Source organism: Anopheles ziemanni (genome assembly GCF_943734765.1).
Source record: "Anopheles ziemanni chromosome X unlocalized genomic scaffold, idAnoZiCoDA_A2_x.2 X_unloc_44, whole genome shotgun sequence".
NCBI lineage: Eukaryota > Metazoa > Arthropoda > Insecta > Diptera > Culicidae > Anopheles > Anopheles ziemanni.
The window spans coordinates 200,144-210,000 of NW_026689812.1; the positions used below are offsets into that span (position 1 = coordinate 200,144).

Genomic DNA, 9,857 nt, shown 5'->3' on the forward strand with positions numbered 1-9,857 from the left:
TACTTTATGTTAGGGGTTCCAACCCCATAGTACTAGAACGGTGGAAGTAGCAAATAAACCGAACGTGGAATTTACTTTCTGATGGTCATGCGGTCGTCCAAAGGGGTCTAGTATCCTGGGATGACAAGCATCACGGGCACAGCTCGTATCAAAACAGTCGAAGAGGCCCGCGAAAGCTTGCTTTCCATGGCTATGCGATGCACAAATTGAGTTTACTCACCGTAGTATAAAACGAACGAACCGAACCTATCCGAGTAGGGATAATGGGCGCAGTAACATACTTCTGTGACCCAGCGAGAGTTGAACGAGGTGACATGAACTGTCAGTGGCTTATATCAGATGGGATACATACATGAGATTGCTTTCAAATCTACACTCGAAAACCTAACCAAGTAAAAGCGAACGTGGGGAGGATTCGAAACTGGTAACGAAATCTTAAGCTGGAAAGAGTCATCACTATGGATACATATTATGCGAAACCAATCAAGTGCTCATTACTGATCCAAAACCGAAGAGCACTAGTGAACACCTTAATCTCACCCTAGTTCACATCCAAGTGATCGACCACGTGTGTGAAGCAAAGACCAATCGAATTCCTCAATGAACCGAACACTATGAACAAATGGCCAAAAACGTTATAACTATCCAAACATCCTACTATCTAGCGAAAGTCATCACGATGGAACCATACCATGATCTTTAACCTATAGCGCTCACCATATTCCTACCCAGAGTGCAAGTGAACAGATTGCCCACCCGTACCCAGTTCACAACCACGTGATCGACTAACATACCGAGGTTACCACAAGTCAAAGTTATACGTTTACAAGCGCAAGACCAATCGAAAACCCCGAAAGCAATCTCGACCCAAAATGTATTATCCGTGAGTGTAGTCGAGTCTCGTACTCGTCATCTGTAATCGTCGGATAGAATATCCAGTACACGGTTGTCTTTCCAAATGAAATCTACATACAGAACTCGCTCTTGGCAAATGGGTGGCAATGGCGCAATCAGGAGCGAGTTCCCGTCCGGGTGCCAAGTGATTGGCAAATGTCTGGGGGAAAGCAACCATATGTTGATTTGTCTGTTAGTGTACTGGGTGTTTGAGGTATGTAGTATCCACGCTTGGTTGGGTGTGTCAGAGGACCATGGATGCGTTCACAACCCCAATTGGGGTACATCGGGAATGATTTTGTGGAACCGATGTGCCCGGCACACACTAAGTTTTGTTGCAAGTTAATAGTGTGCCATGTCCGGGGGGGTTGTGATTAAACTCTGGTGAATTGCGTACTGTGGTGATTGGGGTATGAAAGCCCCGCAGTTGCAATGATCGGACGCGCCTAGCGTGTCCTTTAGTTGATGGTAGGGAAATGAAGGCCCTTGTCAGCTCACCTAAGTATTCATGGAAGTTTGGCATAAGGTCGCTGTGGTAGGGGTATGAAGGCCCCGTCAGCGCATGCACAATCGGGCGCACGAGCGCTTAGCGGAGTCGAATGCCGCTCAAGTGCCTGTCCGGTGCATCGGGTGTGTGTGTGATACGAGGGCAATGAGGTTCGCACGGGGGCTCGCCTCCCGTGTGCTACCGGACTTGACAACATATAGAACGTGGTGTTTGCTCCTCCGGGTGCAATGGGACAATGAACATTCGAACGCAAAGTCGGAATTCTGGTTGATCCTACCAGTAATATACGCTCGTCTCAAAGGTTAAGCCATGCATGTCTAAGTACAAACAGATTTAATGTGAAACCGCATAAGGCTCAGTATAACAGCTATAATTTACGAGATCATCAACCTAGTTACTTGGATAACTGTGGAAAATCTAGAGCTAATACATGCAACATGCCAGGACCCTCGCGGGAACTGGTGCACTTATTAGTCAAACCAATCGCGGGTTCTCCGTGTCATTGAGTTGAAGTCTGGATAATGATGCTGATCGTATGGTCTCGCACCGACGACAGATCTCGCAAATATCTGCCCTATCAACTATGGATGGTAGTATAGAGGACTACCATGGTTGCAACGGGTAACGGGGAATCAGGGTTCGATTCCGGAGAGGGAGCCTGAGAAATGGCTACCACATCCAAGGAAGGCAGCAGGCGCGTAAATTACCCAATCCCGGGACGGGGAGGTAGTGACGAGAAATAACAATATGAAACTCTTTAATGATGTTTCATAATTGGAATGAGTAGAGCATAAATCCTTCTACGAGGATCAAGTGGAGGGCAAGTCTGGTGCCAGCAGCCGCGGTAATTCCAGCTCCACTAGCGTATATTAAAATTGTTGCGGTTAAAACGTTCGAAGTTGATACTTGTCCAACACAGTCCGGCTCCGCCGACCCGGTCAACCCGTGGTCGGTGGGCCAAGTCGGAATCTGGTTGCGACTCAATGGTGTGGTAGGGCACCAAGTCTGTGTCATGGTGTGCCCTTCAACGGGTGCAAGTGTAACATAGAGCTCGACCGCTCACGTTTACCTTGAACAAATTAGAGTGCTTAAAGCAGGGTGCCCAAACGCCCTAGAATAATCTTGCATGGAATAATGGAATACGACCTTGGTCTAATCTTTCATTGGTTTGTACTCAGACCGGAGGTAATGATTAACAGAAGTAGTTGGGGACACTAGTATTACGGCGCGAGAGGTGAAATTCGTAGACCGTCGTAAGACTAACTAAAGCGAAGGCATTTGTCAAGGATGCTTTCTTTAATCAAGAACGAAAGTTAGAGGATCGAAGGCGATTAGATACCGCCCTAGTTCTAACCGTAAACGATGCCAACTAGCAATTGGGAGACGCTACAACCAGGTGCTCTCAGTAGCTTCCGGGAAACCAAAGTCAGGTTCCGGGGGAAGTATGGTTGCAAAGTTGAAACTTAAAGGAATTGACGGAAGGGCACCACAATGAAATGGAGCTTGCGGTTCAATTTGACTCAACACGGGAAAACTTACCAGGTCCGAACTTATGGAGGTGAGACAGATTAATAGCTCTTTCTCAAATTTAAGGGTAGTGGTGCATGGCCGTTCTTAGTTCGTGGATTGATTTGTCTGGTTAATTCCGATAACGAACGTGACTCACATATGCTAACTAGAACGCAGTCAGCGTTAATGCGTCGATGCCGATTGGAACGGGTTAGGACCTTTCGGTGGAGTATGACCTGACACCTTCGCTGTTCGTGTGCGCAAGTGCACTTACGGTACGCTGCTTAGCAGGACAATTTGTGTTTAGCAAAATGAGATCGAGCGATAACAGGTCCGTGATGCCCTTAGATGTTCTGGGCTACACGCGTGCTACAATGTGGGTAGCAGCGTGTCTCCTATTCCGAGAGGAACGGGAAATCACTCAAATACTCACTTAGTAGGGATTATGGATTGCAATGGTCCATATGAACTCGGAACTTCTAGTAAGTGCTGGTCATCAGCCAGCGTTGAATACGTCCCTGCCCTTTGTACACACCGCCCGTCGCTACTACCGATGGATTATTTAGTGAGGTCTTTGGAGATGATCGTTCGCTGGATCCTCGTGAACCGCGTCTGCTTTATCGAAGTTGACCGAACTTGATGATTTAGAGGAAGTAAAAGTCGTAACAAGGTTTCCGTAGGTGAACCTGCGGAAGGATCATTAGTGGCCAAGTGATCCTTCCAGAAGTCCGAACCTGCGGGTTGAGACTTCGGCACAAGTTGCCATACGATAATTGACGAAACACTATAGAAGTCCGAACCTGCGGGTTGAGACTCAGGCACAAGTTGCCATATGATAATTGACGAAACACTATAGAAGTCCGAACCTGCGGGTTGAGACTTAGGCACACGTTGCCTTATACATGACTTCGAACAAATACACAAGTCCGAACCTGCGGGTTGAGACTTAGGCACAAGTTGCCTTATACATGACTTCGAACAAATACACAAGTCCGAACCTGCGGGTTGAGACTTAGGCACAAGTTGCCATATGAAAGTTGACGAAACACTAACAAGTCCGAACCTGCGAGTTGAGACTTAGGCACACGTTGCCTTATACATGACTTCGAACAAATACACAAGTCCGAACTTGCGGGTTGAGACTTAGGCACAAGTTGCCTTATACATACATTGGCCAAATAAACAGAAGTCCGAACCTGCGGGTTGAGACTTAGGCACAAGTTGCCATATTATATTCGATCAAACACTAAGTAGTCCGAACCTGCGGGTTGAGACTCAAGACCGTAACAAGATGTCACTATACAAGTCCGAACCTAAGGGTTGAGACTTAATGCGATCTAGATACCAAGTTGACATCCAATACCTGTTGAGCAAAACCAAAGATTCCCTGTTCTCGAATGATTACACTATATAACAGGGAATCATGAAGAAATCAAGCAAGCGTGGAACAAAGTCATCACTTGGGCATGCTCGATAGCCAACCACATGACCTTAACCTAAGAGAGCATGCAAACCACATGATACCTATAAACGATTAACCCGCCCTAGTTCAATCGTTCACCAAGTGATGACTTCAGTATGGCTAAGAGAAAAACTTTTAAATGGGAAAAACTCTAAGTCCGAACCTCCGGGTTGAGACTTCCGCGTCGGAGGTGGGCGCACCTCCTATCCGAAAGATGATGAATCAGGGGTGTTCGGTCAGCAATGGTCGGATGCCCCGTCGTAGTCCAACTATGACAATCAAAGTCAAGACCTCCGGGTTGAGACTTTCCGCGAGTACAAGCATAAAGGAACACGGACCAAGCCGTACCGAGAGAATCGGTACTAGAGCCCTCGTGGTTCTACATTGAGAGAGCCCTCGTGGTTCTCATTAGGGGCTTTATGCAAGTCGTACTCAATACTGTGGTGTGAAGTATAAAGTATAGTCTTCGCCTGGTCCACGCTGCTTCGGCGGTCCTGGGTAAGATAGTTCATTCTAGCTTGCCCTATAGTGGAATGAGGACACTTAATGCTTCGTCTTTTAGCGGCGGCTAGACTCCTCCTCACGGGGAACGAGTTGACGCACACAGCGGCGGCTTACGCACTATGGCAATCATGGATGCCTGAAGATTCCGTGAAGTTCTCCCCTGGTCCACGCTGCCTCGGCAGTCCTGGGTAAAATGGAATATTTCCAGCTTGCCCTATAGTGGAAGAGGACTATCCAACAATACAAAGTCAAGACCTCCGGGTTGAGACTTTCCGCGTCGGTGGTGTCGCGCACCGCCTATCCGAAAGATGGTGTAACAGGGGTGTTCGATCAGCAATGGTCGGATGCCCCGTCATAGTCCAACTATGACAACCAAAGTCAAGACCTCCGGGTTGAGACTTTCCGCGTCCGGAGGTACGCGTACCGCCTACCCGAAAGATGGTGTGCTTCTGGGGTATTCGATGAGTCGGATACCCCGTCGTAGTCCAACTATGACAATACAAAGTCAAGACCTCCGGGTTGAGACTTCCGCGTCGGAGGTGCGCGCACCGCCTACCCGAAAGATGATGAATCAGGGGTGTTCGATCAGCAATGGTCGGATGCCCCGTCGTAGTCCAACTATGACAATCAAAGTCAAGACCTCCGGGTTGAGACTTCCGCGTCCGGAGGTACGCGTACCGCCTACCCGAAAGATGGTGAATCAGGGGTGTTCGATCAGCAATGGTCGGATGCCCCGTCGTAGTCCAACTATGACAATCAAAGTCAAGACCTCCGGGTTGAGACTTTCTAAGAGTACAAGCATAAAGGAACACGGACCAAGCCGTACCGAGAGAATCGGTACTAGAGCCCTTGTGGTTCTACATTGAGAGAGCCCTCGTGGTTCTCATTAGGGGCTTTATGCAAGAAGTACTCAATACTGTGGTGTGAAGTATAAAGTATAGAGTCCTCCACTGGTCCACGCTGCTCCGGCGGTCCTGGGTAAGATAGTTCATTCTAGCTTGCCCTATGTGGAAGAGGACTCAATACCCTACCTGTTGAGCTTGAAACAAAGTCATCACTTGGGCATGCTCATATTGCCATACACAATTACATTATATTCGAATGAGCATGCAAGCGACCCTATATAGACCGAACCAAAACGATAGATACCGCCGTAGTTCACCCCCACCAAGTGATGACTTCAGTATGGCTAGTGTGTGAAGTATAAAGTATAGTCCTCCCCTGGTCCACACTGCTTCGGCGGTCCTGGGTAAGATAGTTAGTTCTAGCTTGCCCTATGTGGAAGAGGACACAATACTTAATACTTAGAGTACAAGCATAAAGGAACACGGACCAAGCCGTACCGAGAGAATCGGTACTAGAGCCCTCGTGGTTCTACATTGAGAGAGCCCTCGTGGTTCTCATTAGGGGCTTTATGCAAGTCGTACTCAATACTGTGGTGTGAAGTATAAAGTATAGTCTTTGCCTGGTCCACGCTGCTTCGGCGGTCCTGGGTAAGATAGTTCATTCTAGCTTGCCCTATAGTGGAATGAGGACACTTAATGCTTCGTCTTTTAGCGGCGGCTAGACTCCTCCTCACGGGGAACGAGTTGACGCACACAGCGGCGGCTTACGCACTATGGCAATCATGGATGCCTGAAGATTCCGTGAAGTTCTCCCCTGGTCCACGCTGCCTCGGCAGTCCTGGGTAAAATGGAATATTTCCAGCTTGCCCTATAGTGGAAGAGGACTATCCAACAATACAAAGTCAAGACCTCCGGGTTGAGACTTTCCGCGTCGGTGGTGTCGCGCACCGCCTATCCGAAAGATGGTGTAACAGGGGTGTTCGATCAGCAATGGTCGGATGCCCCGTCATAGTCCAACTATGACAACCAAAGTCAAGACCTCCGGGTTGAGACTTTCCGCGTCCGGAGGTACGCGTACCGCCTACCCGAAAGATGGTGTGCTTCTGGGGTATTCGATGAGTCGGATACCCCGTCGTAGTCCAACTATGACAATACAAAGTCAAGACCTCCGGGTTGAGACTTCCGCGTCGGAGGTGCGCGCACCGCCTACCCGAAAGATGATGAATCAGGGGTGTTCGATCAGCAATGGTCGGATGCCCCGTCGTAGTCCAACTATGACAATCAAAGTCAAGACCTCCGGGTTGAGACTTCCGCGTCCGGAGGTACGCGTACCGCCTACCCGAAAGATGGTGAATCAGGGGTGTTCGATCAGCAATGGTCGGATGCCCCGTCGTAGTCCAACTATGACAATCAAAGTCAAGACCTCCGGGTTGAGACTTTCTAAGAGTACAAGCATAAAGGAACACGGACCAAGCCGTACCGAGAGAATCGGTACTAGAGCCCTTGTGGTTCTACATTGAGAGAGCCCTCGTGGTTCTCATTAGGGGCTTTATGCAAGAAGTACTCAATACTGTGGTGTGAAGTATAAAGTATAGAGTCCTCCACTGGTCCACGCTGCTCCGGCGGTCCTGGGTAAGATAGTTCATTCTAGCTTGCCCTATGTGGAAGAGGACTCAATACCCTACCTGTTGAGCTTGAAACAAAGTCATCACTTGGGCATGCTCATATTGCCATACACAATTACATTATATTCGAATGAGCATGCAAGCGACCCTATATAGACCGAACCAAAACGATAGATACCGCCGTAGTTCACCCCCACCAAGTGATGACTTCAGTATGGCTAGTGTGTGAAGTATAAAGTATAGTCCTCCCCTGGTCCACACTGCTTCGGCGGTCCTGGGTAAGATAGTTAGTTCTAGCTTGCCCTATGTGGAAGAGGACACAATACTTAATACTTAGAGTACAAGCATAAAGGAACACGGACCAAGCCGTACCGAGAGAATCGGTACTAGAGCCCTCGTGGTTCTACATTGAGAGAGCCCTCGTGGTTCTCATTAGGGGCTTTATGCAAGTCGTACTCAATACTGTGGTGTGAAGTATAAAGTATAGAGTCCTCCACTGGTCCACGCTGCTCCGGCGGTCCTGGGTAAGATAGTTCATTCTAGCTTGCCCTATGTGGAAGAGGACTCAATACCCTACCTGTTGAGCTTGAAACAAAGTCATCACTTGGGCATGCTCATATTGCCATACAATATTCCATTATCTACTAATGAGCATGCAGCTATATGATTATAACCTGTAAACGATTACCCCGCCGTAGTTCAGCGCTTCAACCAAGTGATGACTTCAGTATGGCTAGTGTGTGAAGTATAAAGTATAGTCCTCCCCTGGTCCACACTGCTTCGGCGGTCCTGGGTAAGATAGTTAGTTCTAGCTTGCCCTATGTGGAAGAGGACACCATACTTAATACTGTGGTGTAATGAACAAAGTATAGTCCTCCACTGGTCCACGCTGCTTCGGCGGTCCTGGGTAAGATAGTTAGTTCTAGCTTGCCCTATGTGGAAGAGGGCATACAAGACAAAGTATAGTTCTCCCCTGGTCCACGCTGCTTCGGCGGTCCTGGGTAAGATAGTTAATTCTAGCTTGCCCTATGTGGAAGAGAGCATACATGAACCAAGAACGAAGGTTATGATCGAGGAATGATTCGACAACTAACCGATGGTATGAAATGTGAAGAATTCAAGTAAGCACACAATCAAGTCATCACTTGGGCATGCTCGATAGCCAACCTCATGACATTAACCTAGTAGAGCATGCGAAAACCAATATATATGTAAACGATGCCTCCCTAGTTCAGCGCTTCAACCAAGTGATGACTTCAGAATGGCTAAATCAAATCGGTTCAAAACATACCATCGGTACCCTATTGAAACACACAAGTCGATATCAAACCTCATGATTGTGTAGTCCTCCACTGGTCCACGCCGCTTCGGCCGTCCTGGGTAAAATGGAACATTCCAGCTTGCCCTATGTGGAAGAGGGCACATTACTCAATACTGTGGTGTGAAGTATAAAGTTCAGTTCTCCCCTGGTCCACGCTGCTTCGGCGGTCCTGGGTAAGATAGTTCATTCTAGCTTGCCCTATGTGGAAGAGGACACTTAATACTTCGTCTCTAAGCGGCGGCTTGACTCCTCCCTACGGGGAACGGGTTTACGCGCACAGCGGCGGCTTACGCACTATGGCAGTCATGGATGCCTTACGTTTCTATGAAAAGTGTGTTCCTCCCCTGGTCCACGCTGCTTCGGCAGTCCTGGGTAAGATAGTTAGTTCTAGCTTGCCCTATGTGGAAGAGGACACGTAGACTTACTGTGGTGTGAAGTATAAGGTTCAGTTCTCCCCTGGTCCACGCCGCTTCGGCCGTCCTGGGTAAAATGGATTAATCCAGCTTGCCCTATGTGGAATGAGGACACTTTATGCTTCGTCTCTAAGCGGCGGCTTGCTCCTCCCTACGGGGAACGGGTTTACGCGCACAGCGGCGGCTTACGCAAGTTAGTCACCCTCGGCAGTGGATCACTCGGCTCATGGATCGATGAAGACCGCAGCTAACTGCGCGTCGTAATGTGAACTGCAGGACACATGAACATTGATAAGTTGAACGCATATTGCACGTCGTGGGAACCTACCATGATGTACAGATGACTGAGCGCTTATATTTGAGAAATGTATCGCATACATTTAACTACGCCGTGACACCCGTCACGAGACGTGCACCATGATGTTAACTAGGGTCGCGACGACCCGCTAGCATTAAAGAACCCGTGGTTTACAATATACTGGCATTGGAATTCGAAGTATTTAGAGCGTCCGTGTTCCCGCGTGAGGCGGAAGTACGAGGAGAAGGCGTGCTTGTGGTGTCTGTGGTGGTGTTTACTGATGTCTAGCTTCAGCTTATTTATTTATTTAAATAGAAGCGAAGATGTCAAAGTAGCGTCGAAGCAGCAGCGGTAGCACAAATGATTCAAGTATGGAAGTTGACCAAAGGAACACAAACAAACTAGCGTATGGGCAATGGAAGGTATCAGTGAGTTAAACCACACGCGGGCTAACAGCCCGTTAACCGAGTCCAACGGT

The 9,857-nt window shown here is 48.4% G+C and overlaps 1 non-coding gene across 1 annotated transcript; it reads left to right on the forward strand.

Annotated features, from left to right (window-relative positions):
- The first annotated feature begins 9,280 nt into the window (after positions 1-9,280).
- Positions 9,281-9,435, forward strand: LOC131292273 (5.8S ribosomal RNA). Its single transcript, XR_009189949.1, has one exon. It is a non-coding gene; the product is annotated as a 5.8S ribosomal RNA (ribosomal RNA).
- Positions 9,436-9,857: the final 422 nt, after the last annotated feature.